We start from the raw sequence: 12,220 nt of genomic DNA, 5'->3' as shown, positions 1-12,220 counted from the left end.
TCTCATATCATAATAACATATATCAAGTAAAAATAACATCTTGAGGACGTTCAGAGACTGTTGCTCTAAGAATGTTTTCTCTCGCCATTATGAGAACATATATAGATATTAATAATGGTATAAGAATGTTCCATAAACATTACTTTAATAATGTTTTGTCCCAACGTTTATATAACTTGTTTATATCAATGTTAGTGAAGGTTGTGAGAACGTTCGCTGTTAGCTGAGAGTTCTGAGGTCCTGAGCTCGATGTAAGGATAAAAGCATCTGCACAATACATAAATGCAATTGTGCTTGAATGTTCTCCTTTGATATGTATATTTTTTGGCACTGTATCATATCATCATGTTCACTCATATTCATCCACTTTAGGCCCTTTTACATCTTTTGTGGTCTGTAAGTACTTCCTCCAGATATCATCTTCAAGTCCCACATACAGCTTCATCTGTCATCTCTCTTCCACGGTGCATTGTGGGAATGACCTTTGCAGGATCGTGGCCATGTCAATCAGACCGTGATTTACAGCACTCTCTCACAGCACAGTCTGTCTGTCCTCAGCCGCTCATTCACAAAACAGCTCAGACAAATATTCTGAATAACCCACTCACTCAGTCATTTCCACCTGCTTATTCAATCACACAGCTCTACCCTCTTATTAAACAATGCAGCCCCACCCACTTCATATACCACCCACTCATTAAACCACGGAGCCCCGCTCACTTCATCCATCACCCACTCATTAAACCATGCAGCCCAGCCCACTTCATCCATCACCCACTCATTAAACCATGCAGCCCCGCCCACTTCATCTACCACCCACTCATTAAACCATGCAGCCCCGCCCACTTCATCCATCACCCACTCATTAAACCATGCAGCCCCGCCCACTTCATCTACCACCCACTCATTAAACCACGCAGCTCAGCCCACTTCATATACCACCCAATCATTAATCCACGCAGCCCCACCCACTTCATCCATCACCCACTCATTAAACCATGCAGCCCCGCCCACTTCATCTACCACCCACTCATTAAACCACGCAGCCCCACCCACTTCATCCACCACCCAATCATTAAACCACACAGCTCCACCCACTTCATCCACCACCCAATCATTAAATCATGCAGCTCCACCCACTTCATCTACCACCCACTCATGAAACCACGCAGCTCCGCCCACTTCATCCACCACCCACTCTTTAAAGAACACTGCTCTTCCTACTTCTCTATCAACTCCACCCATGCATTCAGTCATTTCCACCTACTTACTCAACCACACAGCCCTGCCCTCTTTCCCACAACTCCACCCACTCAGTCATTTTCACCTACTTAATCATACAGCTATGCCCACTCATTAAACAACACTGCTCTGCCCACTTTCCCTTCAACTCCACCCACTTTCTCAGTCATTTTCATCCACTTACTCAACCACACAGCTCCAAACATTCATTAAACTACACTGCTCCGCCTACTTTTCAATCAACTCCACCCACTTATTTTCACCTACTTACACAATCAAGCAGCCCCTCCCACTAAATAAAGTGCATTGATCCGCCCACTTTTACCTCAACTCCACCCACTTACTCATCAACACACTTATTTAACAACACCCACTCATTCTCACAGACTTACTCAACCACCCAGCTCTGATCACTCATTAAACAACACTGCTCCACCCACTTTTCGTGGACTCCACTCACTCATTTACACCTACGTAATCACATAGCTCCTCCCACTCATTTAACAACATATTGCTCCACCCACTTTTATTTGTCTCCACCCACTCGCTCATCCACTGTCCTTTTCACTTACTCAGCCACAGAGCTCCACCCAAGCATTAAACAACACTGCTCCACCCACTTTTCCTTCGACTCCACCCATTAACTTATCCACTCAGTCATTTTCACCTACTTAATCACACAACTCCACCCATTCAGTTCTGTTAAATATTGTCTATTTAATCTTCACTCTGGTTCACACTGTTTGTGTTGCTGTTAAAGCATTCGTGTGTTCAGAGTGACACAAATTTCATTATAGTGTAATTTCATTATAGAGAGCAGCACAATGTTTGTTTGTGTGCTTTTTAAAATTCATTACAGGCTAATCAGTCTCTGTAAGCCGTGATGTGAGTGTGTCTTTGTGCACCTGTCTGAGTGTGTGAGTGCGTCCTCGCTTCTCATTAAGATCGACGCTTCCTCGCCGCACGAGGAATTACCGCGTCTGATCAGTAAGAAACAAACTCTTAATGACTGACTCGTTCTCATTTACACAGCAGATTATGCTAATACAATCATAATTCACGCTCTCAGGAGCGACTAAATAACCTGTTCTCAAATCACTGCAGACGCTCGCGATGCTTTCCGTCATCGCGGGAATCTGTGGCGATGAGCTCTTGCTTTAAACACTCTTTCAATTACAGCCCGGCTTCTCCTGCCGCCAGGGCACTTTGGTCGCAGCCGTTCCTCTTATTTATTATGGAAAATTACCCTACACATTTATAATGCAGAGAATGTCAAGCTTTTGTGCACATTTATGTGTGGGTTTGACAGAAATGTTTTCTAATTAGCACTTCCTGCTGCAGCGAGAGGAGCTGAACCAGGGTGCAAATTACTGACCCTCTAATTAAAGCCTGAATCCCCCCTAGAGAAATCAAAACAACTGTAAATATTCTGTATAAGGAAGATTTTAACATCATTTTTTAACTGCACTCTCACAAACACCACAGCCTTAAAGTATTCTCATCTGCTTCTGAACAGAATTCACCTTCGCTTGTGCATGTGATTATCGAGTGTTGTCTGTGAGGATCAGGGTCTGATGCTACATCATCACTAAATCATTTAAATGTATACCAGCCTTCAAAAGATTTTGTTGATGATAATCCATCAAGGATGCATTAAATTGTTAAAAAGTGACAGTACAGACATTTATAATTTTCCATTTCAAATAAATGCCATTCTTTTGAACTATCTATTCATCTGTGAATAATGAATAATAAAATGTATCACGCTTCCCACAAACAAATATTTCACAATGTAACAGTTTTTTCTTCATTTGTGATCAAATACATGCAGCCTTGGTCAGCAGAATAGACTTCTTTTGAACACTGGTGTATATGTTAATTAAAAACACAGTTTCAGACAGAGATCTGGTGAGATCTGTTCAGTGATTGGCTGTGTGAGTTCAGATCTCTAACGTGTATCGTGTTTGACACAGTGTTCAGGACAGAGGAACGTGTGGTTTCTGCTGTGACAATAACTGCTCAATTTACTGAGTTGTTTGCAGCACAGACTGTCATCGTCGGTCACTGTTACTCTCCTCTCGGTCTCCTGTTTTATTTTTCTCTGTTTCTAATAAAATCTCATTCACCAGGAACTAAGGTCTTGATATTAGCAGATCTGTGCATTTTCCATCAGGAAAGAGCTCTGTGTGTGTGTGTGTGTGTGTGTGTGTACAGGTATGGTTTATGAGGACACAAATGTGTATAATGACATGGGTACTACAACGTAAACATGGTTCTTTCTGCATCTTGTACGATCGACACTCTGATTTTATTCACTTCTTTTTTTCTATCTTATTCAATAGTTAGAGTAGACGAGAGTGCTGTCAAAAATTGTCGCTGCTCACAAATGACCTTCCCTGGTTCACTGACCGAATCGAGAAACAGCTCTTTAATTGAAGGGACAGTTCATCCAAAAACCAACACGGGTCATCATTTACTCGCCTTCATGGGGCTCCAAACCTGTATGACTTTCTTTCCTGAAGCTTTCAAACTTCAAACAAACTCAGAAGCAACAAAGAAGTATCATAAAAGCACTCCATCTTTTTCATGTGTGTTCCATGTCAAACAGCAGTTTCTGTGAGAAACACAATGAAATGAAAGTTTTTATCAAGGTCAAGAAGACTTCAGTCATATGGGCCACTTTTATGATGCTACAGTCCTCATCTACTGAAATTGCATGGAAAAAAGCAACAACTGCATTATTTAATTCATCCTTTTGCGTTTAATGGAAGAAAGAAAGTCATATTTGTTTGTAACGAGACGAGGGTGAGGAAATAATGACAGGATGATATTTTTTTTAGGTGAACTAACCCTTCGGGACATTGAAATCCAGTCTCTGGCAAGAGCATTATTTTCTCTCAGTCATTCAAACTAATGTCTGAATGTGTAAATTAGCAAATAAAAGGACATCCAGATATAATGGACGAGACCCCAAAAGAACCAAAATAGAGAAAAAGCAAGAAAAGACACACATCTACAGATATGTGTGAATAATTATTTTCATTGTTCACAGCCGCTCCATACAATCCTTTAATTCAATCTCACACCCACATTAGCCATATGAATCTACATAACAGTCCCCAACACACAGTTAAGTCATATAACAGCACATTCTCTCTCACTCTCACAAACTCCACTGCAGAGTTTCCAATTACCGGCGGCAAACAGGCAGAGACGGCATTTCTCTTCAGATCTTTTAAAAGCTGCCCAGAGCTTTGGATCATTAAAGCCACACTCAATAAATGACGTTCAATAGAAAATCAGAATAAAAAAAAAATCAGCAGTCTCACATTCAGAGCGAAATAGGATTATATTACTGAAGGCCTTTTGAAAAGATGGCAATTAGAGAAAGATATGCATGCATTTACTGAGGATTTAACATCAAATCCTGTCATCTATCTGTCTGTCTGTCTGTCTGTCTGTCTATCATCTATCTATCTATCTATCTAGAGAATGAACATTTGCAATTACATTAAGGCTGAACTTCCTTCAGCAGCCACAGGTGGCGCTCTTTTCCTCTCTCCTCAGTGTTAGTACGGGACTCTGAAGCACCATAAAGTGAGTGAAATGTAATTAAAATGCTACAGCACAGACCTCAGAGCAGCTTAACACACATCGGCACAGTGTATCGACACAGAACAGTATCATGCGTGTCTAAAGATAAACCAGTGTAATATTTTCTCATATGTCAGCATTAGTAATGCTATCTATTGTTTTTCCAAGGCATGTTAGTAGAGCTAAAATTGGAGCAGTAATGCAATCTAGAGCACATTAGCACAGCTCAACTGTAAAACTCAGCACACCGAGGGTATGTACAGCACACTAAAGAGTGTGGATCAGCACAGACCTCCAGTGATTTTCAGTGCGGTGTTTTTCTCACAGTGTTGCTGGGCGGCTAATTTCTGGTTCATAATTGGGTTGTGTCACAAAAATGTAACATATGATGTAACATCTGCCCTCTTGATTGACACTCAATAAATCATTAATGGATCAAAACATGTCAAGCTAAGGACAACTTTTACTTTTTTATGTCAAAACAAAAAAGTCTCCCTACTGTAAAATTGTAAAAAAAAACAAAAAAAACCCCATTATATTAGAATGAATCAATCATTTTAATATATCCCAATAAAGTCTGTGTAAAGTCATGTTTATATTTTCTGTTTTTTGCTTGTCTTAAATCTAAATTAATACATTTAGATAAATATTTTTCAATATTACATGTGTCAGCTGTTGCCGATTAACTTATTCTTTCAGCAGAACCTAGTTGCGTATCTTACTGTTTTTTCCCCCTAGAGATATTATACAAAGAATGGAAACTAAGCCAACCAACTCTGGTCTCACCTACCAAATACAAAAAAAAAAAAACTGGAACTGCCTCCTTTTTCAAATGCATGGTTAACAACAAATTTTGGTGGTATAGATTACTGACAGCTGGCCTAGAAATATCCCTGGTGTTAATTTCAGAAATGGTCACCTTAGGAATTAATGATATTTCAGCAGCTTACAACCATGCTGACCCGCTTGTAAAACGTTGTACTATAAACTCCATTATTAGCATTTGTGATTATGTAATTAAATGTTTACATCCTTTTGAGGCCAGTGTTCCCTTGAATCGCTTTGACCAGGCTTTATTAATTACCAGATACATTAAATGAAAATGAGGAGAAATTCATTAATTCCATTATAACAGCTGAGAGCATGAGCTGTGCAGAGAGCAGGTTACAGAAACCAGCTTCAGTTCACATTTCCACAAGTTTCTACAGCTTCTAAAAATAGAGACAAAAGGAAGAGGCCTAGACCCTGGAGACCAAACCCTCCCTCCTTCTTCTCCCCCCCTCTATCTCTATCTCTCTATCTTTGTTGTGAAAAATGAACTGCAGGGTATTTTTACAATAAGCAGGTTGAAATATACATATCCTGTTCTCTTTAAAGTGTCTAATCAAATCCTGTGAAATTTCTCATATCAAAGTAGTAATTTATGATCAGTGTCTCCCTCAATCTGGACAAACAGATATTTCAGAGATTTTAGTTTGAAATCAAATTTTTACTCCAATAATGTGATGATAACTCACACAATCCACCTGCTGGAGACACACTGACAGAAACACCTCAGGGCTGATACCAGAAGAAAAACCAACTCAGATATTAAATCACAGCAGAGCTAGCTGATTTCTGTAGCTCAAACTGTAGAGCATGGCGCTAGCAACACCAGCATCAAGGGTTCAATTCAGGGAATCAGGTTGGGTCTGATCTTAGAACAAAATCAGCTCAGGTCTGATTTCAGAACAGAATCAGCTCAGGTCTGATCTCATATCACCTCAGGTCTGATCTCAGAACAGAATCATCTCAGGTCTGATCTCAGAACAGAATAACATCAGGTCTGATCTCAACAGAATCCGCTCAGGTCTGATATCAGAAAAGAATCAGGTAAGGTCTGAACTCAGAACAGAATCACCTCAGGTCTGATATTAGAAAAGAAGAATATCAGGTCTGATATCAGAAAAATACCATCTATGGTCTGATCTCAGAACAGAATCATCTCGGGTCTGATCTCAGAACAAAATCAGCTTTGGGTCTGATTTAAAAATAGAATCACATCAGGTCTGCTCTCATATCACCTTGGATCTGATCTCAGGACAGAAGCAGTTCAGGTCTGATTTCAGAACAGAATCATCTCAGGTATGACCTCAGAACAGAATCTGCTCAGGTCTGATCTTATAACACCTCAGGTCTGATTTCAGAACATAATCACCTCAGGTCTGATCTCAGAATAGAATCAGTTTGGGTCTGATTTAAAAATAGAATCACCTCATGTCTGATCTCATATCACCTTGGATCTGATCTCAGCTTATTATTCACTCTCTTCTCCTCTCCTCACCTCTCCTCTCCTCTCTCCTGATTCTATCTCTGTCATTCCAGTGTGTTTCTGGGCTCGGTTTCCAAACACACACACAGATTCCCCTCTGCGCTCTCTGGAAACTTCTGCACCATTTTGTTTCCAGCAGGTGTTGAGCTGTAAATAGGTCACTGATCGGATCCGTAATGGTGGTTGGAGAAAGTTTGCAGATTGATTTTTTTGTGGAGAGTCGAGCAACTGACCCCACAGTCACTCCAGACTTCCTGTTCATCCAGGCGTGTCCACACAAACAGGTGAAAAAAGCTCTTACTGCAGGCACATGTAAGTATTGCACAGAGCAGAAGTGCTTTTGTTTGTAATGTGAGGCGCTGCATCTATCTCTGACGCATCAAATATTATTTCTTCAATGCACCCAAATATCCACATACTCCCATGAGAAATCATTCTTTTGATAAATAACCTGTATTTTCCAGCCCATATATTATGGGGAAAACGTAACTTGCTTCCTTTTGAGGCCAGTGTTCCCTTGAATCGCTTTGACCAGGCTTTATTAATTACCAGATACATTAAATGAAAATGAGGAGAAATTCATTAATTCCATTATAACAGCTGAGAGCATGAGCTGTGCAGAGAGCAGGTTACAGAAACCAGCTTCAGTTCACATTTCCACAAGTTTCTACAGCTTCTAAAAATAGAGACAAAAGGAAGAGGCCTAGACCCTGGAGACCAAACCCTCCCTCCTTCTTCTCCCCCCCTCTATCTCTATCTCTCTAGCTTTGTTGTGAAAACTGAACTGCAGGGTATTTTTACAATAAGCAGGTTGAAATATACATATCCTGTTCTCTTTAAAGTGTCTAATCAAATCCTGTGAAATTTCTCATATCAAAGTAGTAATTTATGATCAGTGTCTCCCTCAATCTGGACAAACAGATATTTCAGAGATTTTAGTTTGAAATCAAATTTTTACTCCAATAATGTGATGATAACTCACACAATCCACCTGCTGGAGACACACTGACAGAAACACCTCAGGGCTGATACCAGAAGAAAAACCAACTCAGATATTAAATCACAGCAGAGCTAGCTGATTTCTGTAGCTCAAACTGTAGAGCATGGCGCTAGCAACACCAGCATCAAGGGTTCAATTCAGGGAATCAGGTTGGGTCTGATCTTAGAACAAAATCAGCTCAGGTCTGATTTCAGAACAGAATCAGCTCAGGTCTGATCTCATATCACCTCAGGTCTGATCTCAGAACAGAATCATCTCAGGTCTGATCTCAGAACAGAATAACATCAGGTCTGATCTCAACAGAATCCGCTCAGGTCTGATATCAGAAAAGAATCAGGTAAGGTCTGAACTCAGAACAGAATCACCTCAGGTCTGATATTAGAAAAGAAGAATATCAGGTCTGATATCAGAAAAATACCATCTATGGTCTGATCTCAGAACAGAATCATCTCTGGTCTGATCTCAGAACAAAATCAGCTTTGGGTCTGATTTAAAAATAGAATCACATCAGGTCTGCTCTCATATCACCTTGGATCTGATCTCAGGACAGAAGCAGTTCAGGTCTGATTTCAGAACAGAATCATCTCAGGTATGACCTCAGAACAGAATCTGCTCAGGTCTGATCTTATAACACCTCAGGTCTGATTTCAGAACATAATCACCTCAGGTCTGATCTCAGAATAGAATCAGTTTGGGTCTGATTTAAAAATAGAATCACCTCATGTCTGATCTCATATCACCTTGGATCTGATCTCAGGACAGAAGCAGTTCAGGTTTGATTTCAGAACAAAATAACCTCAGATCTGATCTCAACAAAATCAGCTCAAGTCTGATTTGAGAATATAATCACCTCAGGTCTGATCTCAACAGAATCAGGTCAGGTCTGATTTCAGAATAATCTCAGGACTGATGTCAGAACATAATCATCTAATCAGATCTTGGGTATGACCTCAGAACAGAATCAGCTCAGGTCTGATCTGATCTTATAACACCTCAGGTCTGACCTCAGAACAGAATCATCTCGGGTCTGATTTCAAACCAGAATCACCTCAGGTCTGATCTCTGAATAGAATCACCTCAGGTCTGACCTCATCAGGTCTGATCTTACAAGAGGATTGTCTCAGGTCTGATCTCAAAACAGAATTAGTTTGGGTCTGATTTAAAAATAGAATCACCTCAGGTCTGATCTCATATCACCTTGGGTCTTATCTCAGGACAGAAGCAGTTCAGGTCTGATTTCAGAACAGAATAATGTCAGGTCTGATTTCACAATAGAATAATTTCAGCTCTGATGTCAGAACAGAATCATCTCGGGTCTGATCTCAGAATAGAATAGAATCGAGAATAGAAAAGAATCAAGTCTGATCTTACAACACCTCAGGTCTGATTTCAAAACAGAATTATTTGTGCTAAAGGACAATTAGCCACCTAATACAGACAAACTGCCAAATACAGTCATTCCCCAATCCTTTTGTCTTTGTGAGTTCACAGTGCTGCTCATCTACCCTGATCTAGTCGAGTATACTAAAAATCTGATGAAAACAATACATAATATGATGTCATTTTAACCTTCTGAAATTCCCACCAAACTTCAGAATGCTGCCGCTTTAATGAGCATTGAGTATGTGTGTGTCCCCTACAGAGTCTTGGCATCACGTCTGACAATCTTCCCTCTCGTTCTTTCTCTTCTCTCTCCCTTTCTCTAAATGTCCATCTGTTCTTTTCCCCTGGGCCCTTATTATTCACTCTCTTCTCCTCTCCTCTCCTCTCCTCTCCTCTCTCCTGATTCTATCTCTGTCATTCCAGTGTGTTTCTGGGCTCGGTTTCCAAACACACACACAGATTCCCCTCTGCGCTCTCTGGAAACTTCTGCACCATTTTGTTTCCAGCAGGTGTTGAGCTGTAAATAGGTCACTGATCGGATCCGTAATGGTGGTTGGAGAAAGTTTGCAGATTGATTTTTTTGTGGAGAGTCGAGCAACTGACCCCACAGTCACTCCAGACTTCCTGTTCATCCAGGCGTGTCCACACAAACAGGTGAAAAAAGCTCTTACTGCAGGCACATGTAAGTATTGCACAGAGCAGAAGTGCTTTTGTTTGTAATGTGAGGCGCTGCATCTATCTCTGACGCATCAAATATTATTTCTTCAATGCACCCAAATATCCACATACTCCCATGAGAAATCATTCTTTTGATAAATAACCTGTATTTTCCAGCCCATATATTATGGGGAAAACGTAACTTGCTAATTATTATTTATAATAATCATTTTGTACATTGTCTCTTGTGGTGAGCTAAATTTACATTTCAATAAAATTCACATTTGAGGCACAGCAGCAGGGAAAGAAAAGAGTTTGTGTTTGTCTCACATGGGGTCAACGGACACACACACAAACACACACACACACACACACACACATATCGGTTTTTCAGTAATGGTGGGAAGTTTTCATGGATTTCTATCCCCTTATAGAAGGGTTTTTGCTAAAATATATACTGTATTTTATTTTATTTTATTTTTAATTATATTAGTTATAAATATAAATATATTATAAATATGTATATATATATATTAATATAAATGCAGTACCACTACTAACACATAGGTGGTAAGCCAGGTAAAATTTTTCCACATTAGCTTAAGACTACTGTGAAAACATCTAGATGAGCATATACCAGTTTTCACACACAAAATCAATAGGAAAACGCTGTGAATTTTCTGAAGTTACACTGAAGTCTATAAAGTTATTTTTTGACGTGAACATAACAGGTGTGTGTTTTTAAACAGTCCACATTTTTAAAGTGTTCACTGTTGAGGGGCACCATTTGGAAATAGCACCAAAAGATAAAAAAATATGAAAATTTTGCCACTGATAATTGTCACTTCTGCACAGAACTCGACTGCATATAGCAGGGGTGGCGAACGTCGGTCCTGGAGAGCCGCAGCCCTGCAGAGGTTTGCTTCAACCCTAATCAAACACACCTGAACAAGCTAATCAAGGTCTGAAGGGTTACTAGGAAGCTACAGGCAGGTGAGTTTTCATTAGGGTTGGAGCTGAACTCTGCAGGGCTGCGGCTCTCCAGGACCGGAGTTCGCCACCCCTGGCATATAGTGTTTAACACTGATGTCATTCACGCATCAGAACAAATGTAAGAGAAAGCGAGTGTCTTACCTTTCTGAAAACTCTTGGTCACATCTGCAAGCAAATAAAGAGAGAAGGGAGGGAGAAAAAGAAAAAGAAAATGTCAGTCAATGAGCAAGTAAACAAGGGAATATTGTGAATAATGACCACGGCCTATAAGAACACAAACCCTCCTGAACCTACAAAACCTCATTTATCTTTTTCTCGGTCTCGGCGTTTGCTCAAGTTACATTAATATTTGTCAGAGTCTCTGGGAGACTTTCATTGCTCTAACTTTTCATTTTGAGCTTGATTTATGTCTCATTTTGAACGACAGCAGGAGGAAACGAGACTGAAGTACAATGAGAGCGAGTCGATGTGTTTGTGTGAACTGATATTTAATAGGTCACTCCAGACTCATTATGTAAGAAGGCCAGAGAGCAGCTTCACCGTAACGACATCCTGAGAGATAATCCATCACACACACTCATGTGGAGTTCAGGTGTCTTTTAAGGGTCATTACTGTTAGCTCAAACTATTATGATGGCAAAAATCGCCAGTGAAAAGTCATACTCAAATTCAATCTGTGTGTGAAAGAGAGGGTTATATGTATTCATGCAGGTGCTTGTGGAAATAAATGTGAGATTTCTCTTTATGTCACTCATGTTTGAAGTATCCGCAGAGACACTGAAGCTCAAAAAACAAAGATTCCATAATCAGATTATCCCCTCTAAAACACGTTCAAAAGAATGGAAGAAAAACCTCATTTCTCATTCTCACCTTCATGTGAAGCTCCTTTCTGAATTATTTTACCCGTGACCTCCAAACAAACACTTGCAGCGAACGCCAGCACACGTCCGGATATTCACACAGAATACATCAAACAAACACAAGATAACACTCACACTCACACACACACACACACACACACACACACACACACATACACA

General features: G+C 40.1%; 1 long non-coding RNA gene across 1 annotated transcript in view; it reads right to left on the bottom strand.

The window, feature by feature from the left end:
- The window catches only part of LOC107752681 (uncharacterized), a 64,535-nt gene extending 53,186 nt beyond the window's left edge, over nucleotides 1–11,349 (bottom strand). Inside the window, exon 1 of the long non-coding RNA XR_001641376.1 lies at nucleotides 11,322–11,349. This is a non-coding gene — a long non-coding RNA (uncharacterized LOC107752681). The remainder of the gene's footprint in view (nucleotides 1–11,321) is intronic.
- Between the last annotated feature and the right edge of the window lie 871 nt (nucleotides 11,350–12,220).

The sequence above is a fragment of the Sinocyclocheilus rhinocerous genome, unplaced genomic scaffold, assembly GCF_001515625.1.
Source record: "Sinocyclocheilus rhinocerous isolate Xijiao unplaced genomic scaffold, SAMN03320098_v1.1 scaffold1945, whole genome shotgun sequence".
In the NCBI taxonomy this organism is placed as follows: Eukaryota; Metazoa; Chordata; class Actinopteri; order Cypriniformes; family Cyprinidae; genus Sinocyclocheilus; species Sinocyclocheilus rhinocerous.
This window is presented reverse-complemented; position numbering and strand designations above follow the sequence as displayed.